The sequence below is a fragment of the Pararge aegeria genome, chromosome 20, assembly GCF_905163445.1.
Source record: "Pararge aegeria chromosome 20, ilParAegt1.1, whole genome shotgun sequence".
NCBI lineage: Eukaryota > Metazoa > Arthropoda > Insecta > Lepidoptera > Nymphalidae > Pararge > Pararge aegeria.
In genome coordinates this window covers 8,261,461-8,284,413 of record NC_053199.1, presented here as the reverse complement: position 1 = coordinate 8,284,413, position 22,953 = coordinate 8,261,461, and the positions used below count along the sequence as shown (strand labels likewise).

The 22,953-nt window shown below is 34.1% G+C and overlaps 1 protein-coding gene across 1 annotated transcript in view; it reads left to right on the top strand.

Annotated features, from left to right (window-relative positions):
- Positions 1-3,365: 3,365 nt before the first annotated feature.
- Positions 3,366-22,953, top strand: part of LOC120632707 — a 40,005-nt gene continuing 20,417 nt past the window's right edge. The window contains exon 1 of the mRNA XM_039902681.1: positions 3,366-3,480. The gene's annotated coding sequence lies outside the window, so the exon portion shown is untranslated. The remainder of the gene's footprint in view (positions 3,481-22,953) is intronic.

The window sequence follows — 22,953 nt, the reverse complement described above, 5'->3', positions numbered from 1 at the left end:
TAAGATAAAACGTCTAGGTATTTTGTCTTAGCTCCTTCTGGGTCTATTTTGAACAAGCGGAGATAATTAAACCGCAAAAACGTTCGAATAAGTCTTGATTTTGGTTTACTGCTTAAAGTTTTCCGTGTTGTTTTGTATGACACTTGACATTTTATGCGTTCTCTCACACTAGACCAATTTTTTTAATCAAAGTAACTCGACTCGACGTAACTGTAACATATATTCTTGGAAAATGTATTTTATGGATGGACTGGAATTATAACATCTGCAGTAAATCCGTAAAATTTCACCTAGATATAAGTTATTTAGGTACTTAATCTGAACTTTAATAAGAAATATTTAATAAAGATTCAATGAGTATTTCTTTTATTATAATAATTTTTATATTTTAGTTTGCCGTGAAGCTTCCCAGGAAAGATTGTCTTCTTCTTCTTTCTCTGGGCTTGTCTCAGCACTTGGTCGGCCGGAACCTCTGGAAAGATTTTATAAACATGTCAACCATGAGAGCTGAAAGCTTCTTGATTACTAAGCTAGTCTTATTTTGTTTGTTTAGTCAATAAATATTGCTCTTTCTATCTTTTTAAAATAATTAATATAGAACTGTTTATAGTTTGCTTTTTTTGCCTTTTGTATAGTTTTGTATATTAAGTTTCCCTTTTAATTTTTTTTCCTTTTTACATTTTCTTTTCGTGTTATAGAGTCCATATTCATGTTGCGTCGACTGGAATAGTTTTTAAGCACGTAGATACCTATAAGTGGAGTCATATGTTTTTTCTAATACCATTAGACTATAACCATATGTCAATGTACTAAGTGTGATTCTGATGGCGGTGCTTTGAATATGTAAATAAATAACAAATATATCTTGAAAAGCCTATAAAGGCAAAAACTCTTTGAGCTGGGGAAGTGCAGTGATGATGATGATGTAAAAGTTCACGTCAACAAAGTGAACTTTTAATCAAAGTGTTAGAGAATGGGGTAAGTCATTTGAGTTTATCTAAGTTATAACAAAATAAAACTAGAAGTTCAAGTAAAATTTTAGTTAGTTAGTCATTGTCATTACGATCTAGCCTATTTGAGCCATGTAAATAGGCTAGATCGTAATGGCAATGAGTAACTTAAATTAAGGCTAGTAATAGGTAAAGCTCATAAAGATTTTTTTGTTTACTTTATGAGGATTCACGCTGTTTTAATGATTTTATCACGTCGTTAATTTTTGACAAGGGTAGCATAACTAAAAAGAAAGCGTATTTTTTAAATTAATTGTCATAAATTTATAAATATTTTGAATCTAGAAATAGCTATAATGGGTTAATTTCTCGAAGATAAAGCGTTAGACAAAAAAGTGACTTTTTAACGCTATTCTTTGCGTTTTGAAAATATTAATAATGAAAATAAAAAATATTCTCGTGTTAGATTTAACATTTTGATATATAGATGAGTCATCATTGTTGCGAACAACGTACCATTAATAATAGCCTAGCCAAATTACTTCATGAGTTCTGTAAAACGAGGGGATGTATATAACCAATCTCCTAATTTATAATTAATAATATAACAATTAATTAAGTAATGCTTTCGCACTAAATTTTATTAAACATGTAATTTTAGGGCTGTAACATAAACTTTACCTCATTTTAATTATTAATTTTTGTTTTTTGGTTTTTGAACATTAATATAATTGTTATTATTATATTTATAAAACATACAATGTAAGACGTTCATAAATAGCTTAATTGAAAAAATGTTTCAAATAGTTGCGCGAGAAAATACCGCGAGGTAGCTAAACTGTCATTGATTTATATTTTGTCGGTAAAAGATAACCGATTTCATTCTCCGGTTATTACACCAAAAAACACGTCAGAAGGTAAAACCATGAAACGCACTTTGATATTTATAATATTAGTACGGTTGTTATTATGGTTGGTTTTATTAGTATGGTTATGACATGTGTGCCGTGTGGTGACAGCCGAGCAGACTACAGTTGTCAGCACGCTTCCTCTTCTGGCTGTCGTACGACGCGACTGAGAGAATAAAACGGAGAACGGGCTCTCCTCCTCTGTGTTACTACTACCATCTACTGCGATCCTAACCCGTCTCGTCGTGGTTATTATGGACATACTCTTCCAGTCCAGCATGATTTGTTCAGCAGTGGACTGTTATGGGCTATTGACGATGATCGGCAAACTAATATATTATGAAAATTAAGCTTAATTTGCTTATAACATACTCTACGAATAGCAGCAGAATCTGTATCAGTAGAGTGCATAATTCAATATTCAAAATTCATTTATTTCAAGTAGGCCTAATATAAGCACTTTTGAAACGTCAAGTCTGTCTGTGTTTAGTGACTCTACCACCGGTTCGAATTTTTCTATCCTGTGATAGATGAAAGCGGAGCTAGATGCTTCCAAGCAACCTTGTCATTAAGAAATTCATCAATTGTATAATAACCTCGCTGTAATAAATGTGTTTTAACACATTCTTTAAACTTATGCATTGGTAGGTCCAAAATTACCTTAGGAATCATATTATAAAAGCGTATACTCAGTCCCACAAATGACTTCTGCACCTTTCGCAGACGATATGCAGATGTCACTAATTTATGACCATTTCTTGTAATTCGACTGTTTATATCCACTTTTTGTTTATAAAGACTAATATGTTGTCTTACAAATACTATATATTGCTATAAATATATTGTGAGGCTACCGTAAGGATACTTATTTCTTTAAATTTTTCACGGAGGAATTCATAGAGGGTATGCACAGGGTATGCAGATTATATAAAATAAAGAAAATCTACAGTACGAGTTGTAAATACTTAAGGGTAGGTTTTATAACTCTTACAATGCTTATCCTTAATTAAGCTTTTGTATACCACTGGGTGTAATTTATAATTTCTTCAATCACGTTTCGCTCCTATCCTCGATGTTGACTATATAATGAATAATTGCTAAGAACAAGTACTTAATTAAAACTACTTAAAAATTATCTAGAAACTTAGAAACGTGCGTAGAGGGTACATTGCCGAAAATCTGTTTCGTGTAGAGTAAAAGGATTGAAGAAATCATAAAATACAGATTCTCCTGCTTTTCGCGGAATATTAAGCTTAATTTTCATAATTTATCATGGATTTTCGCAAAGTAACGCCTGCTTCTATCCAATATCCCGACAAATGAATAAACAAAAATAATATGATTTGGTCGTATAATTAACATAGCTGAGGTAAATATTAGCAGTTGTGCACCGCAAAATAACTTAAATAATTCGTACGCAGTGTAAACGTACGTGGTTGACGGGGTACGTCACTACCGCTCCCGCTCGCTCCCGACTCAGTACCACGCAGCCTCTCGGTGAGGGAGCTCGACCTTAGAACAGTGTTATAGAACCTACCTATCTACACTAGACGTTCGTAGTGGAGTGCAGTGTACAGTGCGTGTGTAAAACCGTTTTATATGTGCTGTGTTGTGTTAAAAATGTGAGTATTTTAAAAACTATTTTCGTGTTATGTTATTTGGCAACTTTTGTGTTCACTTTACTATCTTGACGACATTTAAATGATAGTTTGCTGACAAATTAATGGGGGATAAAATATGCGCGAGGTAATTATAAGACGTTTATATATTTGCTACAAAAATCGGTGTCAGTTGATAAGTCTCAAGGGAAATTTGTATTTTATTTTCGGAATCATATTTCTTTTTAGGCGGAGTTAGTAAATAATGAGCTGGGCGTATTTCACTCTATGCTACATTATTAACTTTCAACACGTTATACATATGAAGTGCACTAACTGAAATAGTAATTAAACAAAAAGCTCAAATAAAAATATTAAACTTTATTTCTAAGCAAATTATGCCGGCGTGGAATGGTGCTAGGGTTGCTAGCTACATTTCGGCATTGAACTGTTTGGCTGTTTTTATTTTAATAAACCTGACCAGATGAAATTCGGTTTGGTGGAAAAACGATTTAGCGTTTCGTTAAGATGTCGTGTAGAAACCGATTAAAAGAGTAGCTTTAAAAAAACTGTCATACTCCTAACAGTGTAGCTCGCTACCTTCTTAGACTGCATCATCACTTACTATCTTAGGGTTACGGATATGAAAAAACTTTTTTATAGTAGTAGACGTAGTAGTAGTACGATTTCAACTGAAATTTATGAAATATCAGTAAATATGCGTGTTATTTTTTTTGCGACGACCATCGTCATAACATCGTCATACGCTTAAACCAGGTACATCCACTGCTGAATATAAGACGTTAGGTTTTTGTAGAAATTTAGTCACGGTATTATAGCCTTTATCACACAAACTTCGTACAGGAAAATGCGGGTGGACAGACGACATTAAACGAGTGCCATCGAGCCGCCGCATACAAGTGGCACGAGGCTTAAGGTATTATTTTAACCGTTCGCTCAGATTTTTTTTATGCGTATTGTATCCATTTGAATATCTTTTTTACCTCTAACTGACTTAGCTTGAAATTGCTACAATACTAAAAAAACGCGTATGGATTGGAATGTTGAAACTTTTCTACTGGTAAAATATAGACTGGCATTCATTTTATTTTTTGCTATCTAAACGTTTTTTACTTAGAAGCCCTACTCAAGATTGTAATCAAACGTGGAACGTCCGTCGTCATACGAATTTAGCCGACACCTCACCCTATTCAAACTAAGCCTTTTCGCGGATTCCCAACCATTTTATTTGCATTAGATCAACTACTCTACCTTTATTTACTCAAAATCCGCTACCCTTTTCGGGGATAAGGATTTTATTTGCATTAGATTTTCCACCGACAAGCGGGAATCACATAAACTAGTCACGGTTCATTATTATTCACGACCTCTTTCAGGATAGCGGGTCCCAACTTCAGCTGCATCATTACTACCTATCAGTAACGTGCTTTGAGATTTAAGATAGAATTGGTAATAAAAACGAATATGACTGAAAGTCAAAATTATATTATAGGCCGAATTTTTTTAGTTATCTAAACGAGTTACTACTGTTTTTGTTATAATATCAGTCAGTAACAAAATGTTCGAGAGTCACAAAGCACTTTCCAATTTGTGTTTTAATGCTAAAAAAAAATTAATATTGATTGAAATACTATATTTGATCCTTGACAAAAATTAATTCTTATTTATTTTTGTCAAGAAGTATATTTCTTATCCTTATTATATTATTATAAACAAGTTATGCTGTACATGCCGTGTGGTAACAGAAGATCAGAATAAAGTTGTCATATCCTCTTTCCGCGGGTGTTATACGAGGTGACAAAGGGAATATAATGTAGAACGGGCAGCAGATCTGTCTGCGATCACCAACACATCTGCCCAGCGTGGTGATAATGGGCAAACCCCTTCCGATGGGAGAGGCCTTCGATCTAGCAGTGGACTGTCATAGGCTTTTTATTGAAACAAGTTATTCCTAATTAGTGACCAACTGATCGACGATTACGCATTTATTTCCTATGAATCGTTGTTTTTCAGTCTTTCATGTAGCAACTTGCAACGGACGCACGTTATTTTCTGCATGAATAAGGTTATTTAATATAAATAGCTATTTAACAAGCGCTTATATATCACCTGTACCCGGTATATCTCTATATTTAATCAAAAGTTAAAGAACATGATCAGTTCCTGAACCAATCCTTGTAAATCAGAAAATTATTTGCAAGATGATTTATAAGTAAAGACCTTCTTTCTTATTCTTAACAAAGGCAAAGTTAAAGTTAATATTAAAGTAAATATATAAAATAATGGTAAATGTGTATTGATTTCGCCTTTAATTCAATTTTAATTCATAGAAATGAAGCATGTCATAATAGAATTCTTGTATAATATAAATTGAAATTGTATTTCTATATTTTGCAATATTTTTAGCATTGCAAAATTTTAGTACCTAAAAAATTTCTTTCATAGCCAGTAAAGTATTTATATTCAGTGTCGTTAAAATAAATCGTTATTATACAAATAATAAAAATATGATTTTTTGAATAATATTGTGCGCTATTGTCATATTGAAAAATAGAAAATCATTGAATAGACCACATCCAGTATGCAAAAAGGAATATGATTCTAGAGCCTGATGATTGAGTCGACAGTTAGTCGACTATTTAAATATAAAATAAATACATATTTATAAAAACAATATATTTTGGTATATTACAAAGTTTGCTCTAACTTTCCTTTTAAGTTCATTATACGGAAAACTATTAAAAACTAGTTTAAAAAATGAGAAAACAAGGTTTTTTTTTATCGCAAAGAAATCCTACAGACAATAATAAGAAACCTCTTTGCCTAAATTTTCAGATAATGCTGAAACACTTTATTTTCCATTTGCAGTCATAGAGCAATAAATAATAGTGTCACATTTTATAAGCGCAACGTGCTAATTGCACAATTACACGTTCTTGTAACGTATAGTTTTGTCAGAGAGCCCTCGACTCTGGCCATCTCGCCAACTAATTGGGTAACCTACATCACTTTAGCGTAACTGAACACGAGAAAAATATAACTGTTGGCACTTATTCAATCCTGGTATCCACTTCCTAATCCGACGGTTGAATCTTTTATGGTAACACATATAATTAATACATTGCAGATAAACCGTAGCGTGCGCCACATAAAGTAAACAATTTATGCATTGAAATAGGATTAGTGGTAAAACGAATTTGCGACCAAATAATAATTGTGCAATTTTATTGCAACTGCAAACAGCTTTCTTGTTAAGATTTTTAATACACGGAAACTGTAGTAAAATCTAGCGTTGTATAAAAATCTTTTTACATTCTCAGAGCATTTTATCTACCATGTTTTACGAATGATAATTTAATGCATATTTTTTAAAGCTTATTGTTAAAATTACTCACAAGTTAAAGATTATTTTTACGGTTATTTTGCCGTTTTTGATCGTGCTATTATGTAAAAATAAATACCTTTTGCTTATTTGCTACACTAATTTATTTTGTTGTAAACTATAATTACATAATTTTAAAACGGTTTGAATGGTTTATGTAGATAAAGCGGCATCTAGATGCAAAATGTTCCTAGTAAACTCAGAAAATTTTCTTTACTCAATAAACGCAAACAAACGCACTGCGGGTTCTAAATCGTGCATGCGTGTATTGAAACATTATCTCGTAGTTTATATTATCTTTCGCTCGCCAACCCCCAATGGAGCAGCGTCTTAACTTTAATCTCTCTCTGCTGTAGTTCAAAAGTTTGCCTAGCAGTAAGACACACTTATAATATAGTCTAGTGCAATAAATGCCAGGACATTAAAAGAGGCATATGCTATTATTAATTGAATTATTTCTATCGGTAGTTTTTCTTTTATTCTGTAGGTTAACAATATTGTCTTTCAATCAGTATTGGCTGAGCATAACTTCTTATAAACTTTATCCGATTAATTACGAAGATCAGAGATATCATGTTATTATGAGTAAACGGTGATGCCCCTATTAAATTATAGTCCAAAAATTTATATTTTTGTAATAGAGTGGTATTTCTATGCTTATATATTTAGTGATAAAACAAAAACTACACTGGGCAAGCCTGCTAACGTTTAATTGACAATAATAATTATGCTAACGACCATCGGGCACACCTTTTAATACTACGTTCGTTTCCCGCAAGTCATTAATATTTTAATGACGCAACAGATTTTAAATAAATAACCGTATACAGAACAGAATAAACAATCGTAAACAATACATAAATGAATAACTCTGTATACAATACATGATTAAATATAATAAATTTAGTTCATACATATTTTCAGTAATAATGCTTCAGTTCTAAAGGATTGTTTTAATAACAACAATTTAAATATTATGGCGATAAATAGTTTCTGCCCGCGAATACGACCACATGGGATTTACTACTGTAGTGTTTTCCCGGTATAAAAAGTAACATAAATATTAATCGAGGGCATGATATTTCTAGGCGCTATATGTCATTAAAGTACGCTTAGTCAGTATTGAACAACACTCATATACACGTATAGCTTATTTATTAAATGTTTTTACACACACTGCAAAAAACTGCGGTGTGCAAAACAAATCTCAAAAAAATTCATAAGCAGTAAAATATTTTAAGAAGATTTTGCTTCAAGTGTGTTGTAGATTATAAGTCGATTCATGTAAAAAGTGCGCTGAAATTCTTGCGTGTTGTTTTTAATATTAAGTCGAATGTCTGTCGTTGTTTTGGCGGATGAGCATAAACTATATTTATAGACCACACTTCACATTATTGCGCTACGTGTATTCAAGCAACTTCCTGCACATATTCGTTCGACTACCTTGCGGAAGTGGCTCTACCAATTAAAGTGTTTTCTGTTACGGTCTTCTATTCTTATAATATGTTGGGACCTAAGCAAGGGGTGGGATCGCAATAGAAGCCATCTTCGGCTTTGTGCTCTGCCTACTGCTGCTTTAGTGTAACAAATTGCAAGGCTATCTTATCTAACAAACTCTAGCTCTTTGTTTGGATTTGCTGATTTCTGATGATTTTTGTTTAAATACATGTTCATATACTAATTCTACTATTGTGATATTATAAATGTCAAAGTGTAAATGTTTGTTACTCAATCACGCAAAAACGGCTGAACAGATTTGGATGAAATTTGGCATGCATGTAGCCTTTGACATGGAAAAGGACATAGGTGACCTTGTATCCTATTCCTTAAGAAGTTCCCGAGAGAAAATGATTTGCGAGCTAACCCGCGGGCAGACAACTTTGACATTTGGTATGCATGTTAACTATGCTATGAAAAGGACATTAAATTTCTATACCGATCTCTCAAATAGTTCTCAATGGTAAGATTAAAATTGTTTACGAGCAAAGCTTTAGACCCAATTCTGAAATCCAGGCAGATGAAGTCGCGGCTAGAAGCTAGTATGAAAATATTTTTCGTCGTCATCCATGCTGGTCTTTGGTAACAAAGTTACATTACTCTTCGTAAAATGTCTGGTTCTCTGCAAAATCAAATTATCCCATGCATAGTACGCTAGGTGTTTAATCCTTTCCCTCAGGGATTCCAGTAAAATCTTATGATAATTTTTAGTGATAACTAAATTCCATACCAAATTTAGAGTAAAATTATAGTTATCTAGTAATTTTAGTTGCGAAATTAAGAAATCTTCAATCTGAAAACTCTAATCCGTCAACCGTAAAGATTTTGGAAATATTCTCAGTTCTGTGAAAATTTCTAGATCTAAGAGTGCTTATGAGTCATTCAGTGAGAAATTTTCCTTTGGTGAAAACAACCTTTTTAAAATAAACGCGGTACCGCATGGTATTCCATATTTTTTTGGAGCGAAGATCTCCAACCGCCACTGCTCTCCGCCTTACGCTAGGAGTTTAGGAGTAAAAGTCGTAAAGTAAAGAAAATATATGACCTGCAGTTAAAATCAAAATAAAATCAAATACACTTTATTGTACTCCAAATAAGAAGCAATTAAAAAACACAATTGAAAGTAAGTAAAGACACAATTACGCTTAAAATCGATCTCTACCAGGCAACCTACCAAAGGACATACATACATTTAAGAACAAGGGTTAGGATGTACACAAAATAGTATTTAAATAACAAACATATAGATAAATGATAATAAATTAAATAAGATGTATTTACTACAATAAATACTTATAGGTATGGCATAAAAAGGCTAGAAAGGAAATAAAAACTGCTTCCAAATAAGTTGTAAAAGACGGAACAAAGTCAAATAAAATAAAAAATCGAAATTAGACAACTGACCAACTTAGTTGTTGACATGATGACAAATATGACTGTTCCCGACGCGACGGTCAATGCAAGGTCCAGAACTTCGCTGTTAACGAGTGCCTCCTGACCGCATAAGCTTTGTTTAGCTAAATAGGCTTATCGACTCTCTTTATACGTGACACGTACTATACCCAAGCTGAGGTTACTATCCTGACGGCAAGTACCATCTCCAAAGCACAACTTTAAAATGGCGCGTAATTGACCTAATTACCACCCACTAGTGGCACATAATTTTCGCTTAGAAAAGTGTCGAAATTCACAGCGTAAAATCTCTTGCAAGATTTTGTTAAAAGCTCATTCATTTTACATCGTTTAGGTACTATTTAGCGTGATTTTAACAACGCGAAGCGACCTAGTTCACTTAACGAACAACAAAACAACCTGAGATCTTTCAAGGTTTTAGCTACGGAAGTAGTATTTTGAATAAATGTATTATTTTCTTATTGTTAAACTGGTATTATAAGGCGAGTTTTGCATATGAACATGGACAGATAGCCAAACGGACAAAGATTCATCAATATTCTTTTAAAATATCATTTTGAGTTCAATATATTAAATGAGAAGTGTTTCCGAATTTTTTCTTTGTTATATACTAAATGCTAAAGCAGATTTAAAAACTTTTTTCTTATAGAATGGTTTTTTATGTTACATCTTTCATATATTTACACTACTCTAAGTGGACTTCTAGGAGCTATTAATCTGCCTTTCTCTAACAGTTAGGTTAATAAGATGCCCATATCAGAAATTCTTCCTGGATTGTGGCTTTAATGCATGTTCAGTTTCTAAATTAATCGTATAGACGGTAATAATTTTTATTTTTGAAATACCAGACTTGTACGTGACATCAAGATTTTAATTACGAACACATTACAAATTTGAATCATCATATCAGCATTGCTCGGGTTTCGTCCCACAAAAACAAGGGATTAGTCCGTAGTCCACCACGCTAGCCCACCACGTACGGATTGGTGGACTCAACACGCCTTTGAGAATATCATAAAGAATTCTTAGACATTCAGTTTCCTCACGATGTTTTTCTTCACCGTTGAAGTAAGTGATATTTTGATTGGTAAAGATTTGAAATAACTAGGCCTACGTCAAAGCCCGAAGAAAATGCAATTTTTAAATTCATTCTTAGTATTTCCTAAAACGTTAAAGGAGCAAATAAACAGAATTTAGTTTTTAGACTATGTGCAAGTTTCTACAAAAGCTTTAGTCTGTTTTTCCATGTTTACGTATTTTTAAGCGACCTATTTAAACGAACGAATAACAAAACATCTCCTTGGCCAAGAAACCTTGGTACAAAAATTTAACTTAACTACATTCATGAAAAGTTTTCATTTATTTTGTTTGTCACTGAAACGTTTTTGCGGACTGTAACATTTATTCTCGGTTTCATTAACCCGACTGTGATTTGGTCAGTTTTATCCTTTACTTTTGTTATGCGTTTAGAAAATATATGTGAAGATTTTATACTATTTAACATCAAGCAGATTCTATGGCCTATGTTGTTTGTTATTGTAGTAGAGGTTTTTTAAATAAATAAATAATAAATAAATATACTAGGATAACACATACACACATCGTTAACTAGCCCCAAAGTAAGCGTAGCTTGTGTTATGGGTACTAAAATGAATGACGAATATGTTTATGAACAATATACATAAATACTTATAATATACAGATAAACACGCAGACTCTGAAAAACATTCATTTTCATCATATAAACATTTTCCAGTTGTAGAATCGAACCCACGGCCTTGGAATTAGAAAGCAGGGTCGCTGTCCACTGTGGTAATCGGCCGACGAATCCTTTATTAATACCGCCAAGTAGAATTTCTGTCTAGCTGGTTGGTAACTAGTGTAATTACAGGCCCATGAGGCTTAACACATTCGCCTCAGGTTGATGACCACAGGACGTCACATTGTAGACTTTACCTTGATTACACTGCGAAGCTTTGCTCTGTTTCCAAGCTTTGGTCTTCCGCTTACCACCACGTGGAATATCTGCTTGGTCCGCAAATTATTACTTATAAAAAAATTGGTCCTTTGAGGCTTGAAAGGCTGAATTATCCTTGAGGTCCAGTTTTTCTTGGGTTTTTGACAAAAAGGAAATGAAGTGCTATCCTAGAAAGAAAAAATGGATTATAATATGTTATAGGTCCACCAGTATTTTTTTCGGACATACTAAAATTTTGAATCAGCCACTTTACTAACTATCAGAGTGTGCTTCATGATGTCATGATAAGCAAAAGACGCTAGAAATTTGTTTCGCTTCAGTTGTCGGAAATATAATTACGTGAGAAAAATGCTGCAAAAATTAAACACGCTTTAAAAATAATGAGCATTGTTACAAAGCAATTCTGAGATAGCGCTCTCTGGAGAAGATGAGATGAAACATCGCGTCTAGACACTAAACAATGCAGAGCTCAGGACTCATGAACATTTGTCATGCTAGATACTATACCTGCATTGTATTATAGTTTATATGTCAAATGCTTTCTTTAGCAGTAATGTTTTATAAATAAGCACAATATAATACAAGAAAAAATTCATCATAATCAGCAAAATATTGACGTCCGTAACGACTTTAGAGCACTACGCTACATCAATGCTGGTTAAGTGGGCTTTGAAGATTACCTCAGGCTGGTACCTAGTGAGCTGGTATTTAACAACAAATGTTGACTGACCTGAGAATCAAACCTAGGAACTTGTGATTTGCAGTTGAACCTGGTCTAGTGGGAAACTGGACCAATCATGCTGTTTAATCTACAGGCATTTATAAAATCTGAACTCAATAAAAATCTAAGTTTAACATTTTGGGGTTTTCCATTTATAAGAATCATTGACACCAGTCTATTGTAAAAATGTATGAATATCAGGAAAAAATGAATGAATTAACTGTATTGCTTTTTCTTTATTGTCCACACAAACCGCACAAGCGTAACGTGGTCTATGATGCCAAAAGGGAATCCTGTCTTTCTAATTCTCTCTACTTTATATCTTTCCTATATAAAGATGCCTTTTTCGAACATGAGTTTGAAATCCCACTCTCAATTATTATTAGCGTAAAAATTTTATTTTTACAATCAAATACTTGAAATTTAACACGTAACTTTTCTATCTTAATAACAATTAGTTAAACATAGGAATGAAACTATTTCAAACATGAAATAATATAAACATTTTTATCATTGCCAAAAAAATAGAGTGATTCAGCTATTTCCGACTGCAATACGAAATGCGAGATTGGCGTACGGGAAAAAAATGTGACTACATTCCGGATAACGCCCTAACAATAGCCTTATTTTATACGAGCGTTCGTCTCTATTGCCAATACAATCGTAATCTAGTGGTTTTAGTGTAAACCAAATAAATGGCAATTTAGTATTGCGGATTTAGTTACTGTACGATGTATTGTGGATCGGATATAAAATAATGACACAATAACGACTATGAATATATATTACGAGTTTATGGTCTTTATTGTTATGAGGCTGATGATTTAATGGCATTACATGTTGGCAGCATATGTTACCGTTTAAAGAAACACTAGCCAAATTTATTTGATAAATCCAAGTTATGAAACTAACTATTGATATTTTCCCAGTTTTCTCTTTGGTCTAGTCAAATGGGAGGCTCTGACCGTAGCTAGTTAGTAGTTACGGACGGACAAAGACGTGCTGCTAAGTGATTAAGCGTTTCGGTACGAAGCTGCGTAGATACTGATTAAAGGCATGGGATATATATTATATATTACATTTATATATTGAGGTAGGTGAACCGTTACCTGCTAATCTATTCTGATCTAGTACCTATGGACAAAAATTGGTTGCCCCTAGAGCATCACTGGTTTAGCCAGATTTAACCTCCTCATTTTTTACTTTCTTTGATTTTACGATGAGCATGCCGTAGTGTTTCCACCGCTTTTTGACAGAATCTGCATTTCTCTATAGCAAGTAAGTGAGTTAGTTTGAGCAGGCTTAAGGCATGCTAGCCAGGGAGTTCTAATATTGCCTACAGTTCACTAGCCCATAAACCGGGGCTCTAAGAAATGCCCGGCTATCTGCACATTATTTTATAGTAGTTATTGTTTTGCAAAATGGTTTATGCACAATCTGATGGAGTCCATACCTCTGTTGATGATTTAGAAAAGGAAATACCTTGCCTTCCACGATTTAATATTTAAATAATAAAATACTTTATTTGATTAATAATTTTCCTTTAAATTCTCAGGCCTTAGGAACTCAGGCCAGTCAGTGTAAGCTTTATCGGGCTTTATAATATTAACATCTCACTGCACTGTTACATTCGTGAGAGGAGGTCTTTAGGTGAAATTCAATTAGGTATTACATTGTAACCACTAGGTCACCTCACTCTCTCATACTTCGATCCCAACTGTTGTACTTAATTGCCATCTCAAATTGTGTCTCCCGCCTAAGCGGATCCGCCATATTGAATTTATGATGACGTCGCGTACCTTATTTACTTTCTCGGGTACCAAGTTGATAAAGATAAAATTTAATAGGTATAATCGATTGGGTAGTTAAGATATAAATACAAAAAATAGCCCACCATATAATATGCTGATATATATAATATTCCATGGACATATACGATTCGCTTTGTATTTAATTGCTCGTTTTTAAAACGCACATCCAAGATCTGGAATACCCATTATCCCTTGTACCAAAATATGGATACCCCTTAACCAAGAGAAATTTGACATCTTCTAGGCGAGCGAACACGATTGTAACGTAATATTATACTCTATTATGTATTATAGAAAACATTTAAAAAAGTAAGAAGAGTTAATAATGGATTCGTCTAGACAATAGTTCTTCATGATTGTTACTTTTTTTTATTCCAATACAAGTTTGCCCTTGTATTCACCTGCTGGTAAGTGATGATGCAGTCTAAGTCTGGGCTAAGGCACTTACCCCTAATCAGTTTCTACGCGATATCGTGCAAGAACGCTTAGTCTCTTAGCGGCATGTAGGATGGTAACGATCCACGGTTGAAGCTTCCCATTTGTTGAGAGCACCATACGACCAATACCCAAATTGCCCCTGCCGGACTCAAACCTGAGACTTCCATCTTCTAACCACCGTGCTCAACGCTGCGCCAGGGAAGTCCTCAAAAGAAATACTTACAAGAATATCTTGTAAGGATTCCGTAGTCTCGCGGCAAAACGTAGGTACACCTTTTAAGAATATGTGCCTACTTAAAAAATTTAGGAATTCGATCGGAGACCTCTTTTTTAATTAAGGTGCAAACTCATAGATGGTACGTCAAAGGAGTGAGTTCTAAACACGTATTCATGATAAATTAGCTCACCTCCTTTCTCTGTAAATTAAAGCTCAATCACATGCTCCAAAGTTATTAAGCAAAAGGAATAGTAAATTATTCTAGCAAAAACGATCCTTTTCCAAGCGATGACTTTCCAAGTACGTCTTTATATAGATTGGATCGTATTACTTTCCTTTAAATTAAAGTTCAATCGTTATCTTCCAGTCAATTCCATTTACTATCTTCTACAGGGTTATCTCTGCAGTCGGTTCTATTAAGAGAATGCTTTCAGAATTCATAAAGTCAATAATTGTAAATTAAAGTAAGTGTTTCTGTTACTTTAAATCTTCATGGATTTAAAACAATGTTTATACATTGTATTAATTATTAATTGTGTTTATATATTTTACCACAAATTATGTTTTGGAATCTTCATTACCAGTAATGAAGATTCCAAAACAAAAACAACAATGATCGTAATGATAAGGATATGGGACCCTTCTAGAGAGCTCCGCTCAGATAGAGAATCTGACAAGCTACGGCGAGTGAAACGGACGTCGCCATTCGTCGCACATACTACCTATAGGGGTAATGGATTTCAGTACAATTGTACAACCCCACTAAAAGTACAAATATAATGACTTACACTGATTCGACATCGCTCGCTCGACAATTGTCGCACACATAGTATGGAAAAAAATACACATCTCTCTGAAATTAGTGACAACTAACATCTTCATTAAATAAATAAATTAAATTAATATACTATGACAATACACACATCGCCATCTAGCCCCTAAGTAAGCGTAGCTTTGTTGTGGGTACTGAGATAGCTGATGAATATTTTTATTTTTTCAAAACACACGTTGGCATTAGATTCACATTATGATATCTATAGTACTATATAAAATAGGAACTTAAATTTGGTGCCCGACAAGACCGATAACCGATGATCGCTTAAGGAGTGCTTGAGAAGAAAAAGGTTTGTAGTTACTTAATAATTTCTAAATAATGTCAGTGTGCAGGGTAAAAACAGAAAAAAATATTCGTCTTAAGTTTTTTTTTTGGTTGTTTATCTATAGGGCCTAGTCAATATTTTTATTAGTAAACTATCAGGCCTGCCTCACTTGGTCTATGGGCTTGAGATCCAACATATCGTTTTATAAAAGCATTTTGGTACCAAACCATAAAAATTAGAATCAGATTTATCATCAGACGAACATCACGAAAGGAAAACAGTTTAACATTTACATTGCTTGAAAAGAGCTCTTACATGAATGAAAGCAGTTGAAGCGTACCCAAAGCGCGTCGTTTGAGTTAACAAATTAATTTTGCCTTCGTATTTGTGAAAATGTTGTTGATTGATGATTGTCTATTAAGCTTAAAGTAGGACAAATAGCTGTAGTACTAAAATTGAGTTCGTCGTTGAAAGTTCTTTCTATGTATTTCCCATTAATTCAATGTTAGCCAAAACGCTTGCTTTTACTCTGATAACTTCATCTTGTTTGGCTGTATGACTTTTCACCCTCAGTCTATTAATGACTCTATGAATAGGTGCGGGCTTTTTTCTCAGCTTAGAAAGGGATTGAGAGCTCACCCATCGCACTGCTTAAATTTAGGTTGGTGGGCTTTTACTTAGTCACTGTTTCACGCGGGTGAACCACGCCTATTTCTCAATTTTTATTTTGAATTAGGCCTGCACAATGCGACTTTGTCGCTACATTAATAATTAACGCAACAAGTAGATGGCCTACCTGATAAATAAAGCAACACTTTGCAGGGTATGCATAGAACACATCCTGCACCGTGCCGCGTCCTGGTGCGTAAGGCGTAAGTGCTAAGTGACACCGGCAACCACGTCCAATCCAATCCAATCCACGTTTTGCTATGGTTCGATCCGTCAGAGGCAATTCGGAATGTATAAATCCTTAATTATTTCTGGTATGTTCTGGTGGGAGACTTTGGGGACCCACCCTACCCAAAAAAAAAACCTTCTATCTATAATACCTTTCTACTCACTGAACACCAGTTGAGATTGCAGTCAAAGACTAACTTGTAACGGAACAAATAAAATGCACTTTTAAAATGCCGTGTAGTTTGAAGGAAATCAAATATATTTTTCAGAGACAAGTACACCAAAGAGTGTATGCAAATTTTGCCAATATTACCGAAATTTAATTTTCCACCTGCCAGCTATCCGATATTTATTCAAAAAATACAGCCCATTTTAGTTACCTATAAGGCCGGTTATAATGAAAAGATTGCATATTTCCATTTTGCAGCCTCGTGTATGAAAACAGGCAAAATTAAAAATGTTATGCACCATAGCAGTCTGATATTGTAAAAGAAAGTGAGATATTTGGCTGTGGAACGCAAACAATATTCGTGACAAAGGTATCGGACAAAGGAGCAAAATTTGGGGTCACTGTCTACATTACTCACTTGAATAGACGAGATACTAGAATTACGCTCTAAAGCTCAGAGAATTTATATCATCAGCCGATTGCTAGGTCAAACTAATTCAAATACTATTTTACAATGAACTACCGAATGAAATCTGGAGATGTCTCTCAATATGTTAACATTTACATAAAACGTAAGCTTAAAGAATAATATTATTAAAACCAAAGGAATAAATAAACGTTAAATGTTAAACGTTGCTGTAAATAGCTAAATACTATTATATTAGGGTATAATTATATATACTCTGCTAATATTGTTGTGGACAACTTCCTAGACCAGGACGTATTTTAAACCCTCGAAATTTTGATTTTAAATGAGATAGATTTCAAAAGCAAACCAACTTGAATAAAATCAATTTTCATTTGCGTATGAGTTTATTTTCCATAAAATAACACATTATATACATGTGACCTCTTTTTATACGCTCAACTGTCAAGCAAGTGAAATGTGGCCTGGCTGTAGGAGTGCTCAAGCGAAATATAAGCGTGAAGTCGATGTCGTCGGCCGATCTTATTTGGTCGCTCTGTGTGGAAACTGGAAATGCTTACATATAAGGCAAAGACGCAGTATACAAAGATGCATCAAGTATTAAAATGAAATGTATCCGTAGTAAATAGTAAATCTACTGGCAAAAAAAGGTGGAAGTTTTAAATAATTGTTTCCAGGTGTCTTGACTCATTTCTTATTGATCAGGCATTTTTAGTATTTTTTTGTTTTAAAAAGGATAATCTTTATTAAAATTCTGGTTAAAAAATAATAAGACTTCTTCCCTTAGATATATTATATACTTGCTACCTATTTTTTTTGATAAATGAGACTGTATACCTAATATTGTTAAAAACTATTATCTAACACAATTTAACTACTTTTTTTACAAAGTTCTTTAAAGCTCTTTCCATTCCATATTCGGTAGAAATAATTTAGATATTTAATCCTATTAATTACAAATAAAGTTGTCCATTATTTGTAATTAGTATGGTGGATATCAAAGTGTTTCCAATCACAGTTCCTGAAGCTTGAAGATTTTATTTTCCGTGCACCGTATTTCACCGGCAACAAAGTGGCAGAGATCAATTGCTAAAGTGACTCATTGGTAAATTGTTGTTCTCAATAATTGTTTACAGTTCTTGACAACTCGCTGCCTCGTGTGCTATTGATACTATCGATTCTGCACCATGAAGCAATACTTCAGCTCCCCGCACTTTGAGTATCATATAACAATGAACTAGTGAGCAAGGAAACTTGGTAGCTTGAATAAATTAGAACGGAAAATTCGATATACTAAAAGTAAGATGATCTAGTCGGATCACTTTGGCAACCAATTTTTCTATTTATATTAAATCTAGCTAAATTATTCCTTTTTTCTTATAGATACTGAAGTACATTTAGTACATATAAGTTCCAATTATAAAAGTAATATAACTAGTGGTCATTACGACATTCGTAACTGCTTTAAATTGCTTATATTCATACAGTAAAGAAAGGTAAATCATGTCACCTTTACTAAACCAACTATCTAACTGTCTATAATTATAATACAACTTCTAGATTGAAATCTATAAATCACTTTGATGTAAAGATACATTTTCTTAAAGCAATGAAAATGTTTGTGCTGCATAACAAACACACAAGGGCATTTAAAATGCGAAAACAAAAAGACCTGTTTCAATTAGGCCAATTGACTGGCTGTTATTGTTGAAACTTGAGCGTTTTGAAAACAATATGAAAAACTCAGTGAGTGTTATAACCGTGAGTGAAATTCTCCAATTTACAAACAATGGTTGGGCAATTTTTTACTGTTCAAAGCTTTTTGCAAATAAAAAACGGAAAGAACTGTGTAGTTAAACAATTTTTAACGCTCAAATAAAACACTGACTTTTCCATTTTATTTCGTGTGGATTTAGAAATATGTGATGTTTGTGGTTGTTAACGAACGTATGAATATGTATTTCGTTGCCTGCGACAATAACATATCCAATAAATTGATATCTTCGCCTTCCACTTTATGGTTTCGGTTGGGCAGCACTGATCTCTTTTCTTTCATGGGAGAAAGGAATTAGAGATAAGACCTTTCACATTGCTATAAAAAATAAAATACAATTCAGCTCTTTCTATGAAGATATATTTTATATTTATAACTGATCGCTGGCGTTAGCGATATCTGCTCTCCTGCAATTTTTCATTCGGTCACATCAATGCAGTTTAAAAATTACTTCACACTACGATTACCACATTACAGTTAGATACATTCTATAGAGTTATATATTTTGATGTGATGATATATTTTGATCCATTGTTCGGTTTTTCGGTTTCGATTCCATTCCTGACTTAGGCGTTGTTCAACATTTCTCTGTTAAAAAAATCTCAGCCAGGAAATTAGAGGTATCAACCCCTATGCCTTCCTAGGAAAACGCGTTAAGTCGACAGTTCCAGTTATAATCTCCGACATTTGAAACCATATTGGAACTGTGTGATGGGGCTTTAATCTTAAGCCCTGTCTCTTATGAGACAGAAGAAACCGTTGCCCAGCATTGCGACTTGCAGAGAACAATTTACAGGATGTTGAAAAAGCTGTATAACGATTATATGCTGAATGGTACCCATATCATAAAGTGAATAAAAAAACTCTTTAACATAATCCCTTCAGACAATCAGTCAGCTTTACATACCTCTGAATAAACATGCTAAGCCGTTGAAATTCTCGTGTGCTCATACAAAGGCATGTACTTATATTTTGTTTAATATAAGCATACTGAGAGCTCCTTTAGAAATACCCGAAATATTTTCAGTCGACGCGGTTGTTATCTTTAAAAACACATATATTGTCGTGAATTTAAGAGTATTTCTAGCAAGATTTGCCTAACAGTAATTTCAAGCTTTGTTCATTATTATATAAAGCAAAAAGCTGCGCGCGGCACAGTGAGATTTACATTGTTTTATTTTTTCTTTACATTCTAACATTGGCACCAGACCTATCAAAATTATTATCATTAGACGTGCGTTTCACTCGTTGTCATTTTTTTTAATCACATGTTATTAAACATCAATTAAATTTGGTGTTACGAAATACTTATTTCCAAACCAATTCCAAACGCGTTGTTATTATTTATCGTGATTTTGTATAGTGATCACCGGTCGTCAACTGATTAACGGTCCACTACAGGGCACGGATCTCCTCTCAGAATAGTAGGGTTTAGGCCTAAGTCCACCATGCTGGCTAAGTGCTGATTGGTAGACTTCACACGCCGTTGAGAACATTATGAATACCTCTTAGGCATGCAGATTTCCTCACGATGTTTTCCTTCAACGTTTAAACAAGTGATATTTAAATTGCATAAATTAAAAACGCTTATAACTCCGAACAGCCAGTGGTGGCAGTGGAGCAGTGGCAGTGGCAGTGGTGGCAGTTGTGCGTGCCGGGGCTCGAACCCGGTCTCCACGAAAGTAAAGGTGAAGCCTTACCGACTAGGCTATCACCGCTTTTGATCTTGTATATAGGTAGAAAACAAAAAGGCACTGACTTACTGACTGATCTATTAGCACAGAGATCTGTGAGCTAATAGATCAGTCAGTAAGTCAGTGACCTTCTTAGCCTTTTTAAAATCCTTTCTTAGCGGAATTCGTCCTGTGTTATATAGGAATATAACACACTCCGCAAAGAAAGGATTTTTGAGTATCATTTCGAATAAATAGAAATTTAAAATTGGTATGAAAACTGTCAGCCTGTTGGTAAGAACTACCCTTCTCTATTATAATCAAGAGGGATTTAGGAGGCCCGAGCACAGCTACGGAACAGGTATGAGGCTAATGATGATGATAAAAATAAATTGAAGAAGTGAAACTAATTCTAGAACATTCAATGTTCTAGAAAAATAAATTCTTCAGTAACTGGGAAACAAACAATGATTACATTATCGAACAGTTTTCACTTAAATTATTACGTACAAAAACGTGTCTGAAGTATGTATCTTGTTTTGAAACAGCATAATATACATACTTATATGATTTTGTTACAGATTCGTAAATGGTTCTGAACCACCGATGCGAGAATTGATTTAAACTTGAACAGGCAAAACATGTGATTTGCTTCTTATCTACTTTCACACTGCCTTGACTCCAATTCCAATATATTTCTCTACGAGTCACCGCCTTTATTTGGTTCTAAAACTAGTTTGCGGTGACTTACACAAGATCCTTCTTCGGCGATAGGTTTTATTAACATGCTCTGAAAAATTTATTATGTCATATTTTATATTGTGTCAGCGGAGATTTATTTAATTTTTTTTCGACTACGAGTTAGCCCTTCTTACCTGATGTTAAGCCATGATGCAGGCTAAGATAGTAGTGGGCTAATCTGGGCAACTATATTATGCCTATGTTTCTACGCAGCAACGTAACAGATCACTAAATTGCATGGCGGCATGGCTTTGACGATACGGTGGTAGCCAACCATGGCCGAAGCCTCTTACCAGATAAAAGTAAACACCTCACAAGATGGCCAACCAGTCTGTTGACGTCTACATAAATACCAGAGTGATTATGTATCTCAAAACAGGTTTGCGACAGGCGCAAATCTCGCAATCATTGCTGTCAAACGTCACTTTTGCATACAAAAAAACACAAAGATTGCAAGATTAATGCATGTCGATAGCCTTTCGTGAGACACATAATCACCCATAGATCAGCATCTAACGCACCAAGCATTTGCCTCGCTATTCCGCAATTTAATAGCGTGATTTTTATTATCAATATCATAATCATTGTTTTTCATTGACCCTAGCTTCGTCGCGAACGGCAATACGATCGGAATAGCGCCTAATGGCTAACATTATCCTGCTCTTAAATGGCGATGGCATAAATGTAATATCGTAACTGAATAGAAGGGTACCATTAGGGTCTAAATGTCGGAGTTTCCATTAGCCCAATGTAAATAGCAGTAATAAGATGGTTGTAATTATAAGTGGGTGAAAACTGGTCTCTGTTATCTTTAAATTTAATGTAATAGCTTTTTCTGTGTCATTGCTATACTCGATTTGTTCTACGTTTTTTTAATTTATTGATTAAATAGTTTTACTAAAATATAATATTGTATAATTATTGAACAGTGGTAGGCTACTGGTTGGAAATTCGGCTTCACTTTCGGGGGGCCAAGTTGGAGCCCCGACACGCACCTCTAAAGTTATGGGCGTTATAAGCAATGAAATATCACTTGCTTTAACAGGGACGACAAACATCGTGAGTAGACCTGCATACTTTTGAGCTGTCCATAATGTTTTCAAAGGCATGTTAAGTTCACTATTTCCCAGCGAGGCAGAGTACGGCCTAAACCCTTCTCATTGTGGGAGGAGATCCGTGGCCTGTGATGGGCCGATAATAGGTTAATATGATGATTAAGTGATAATTTTACAAAATTT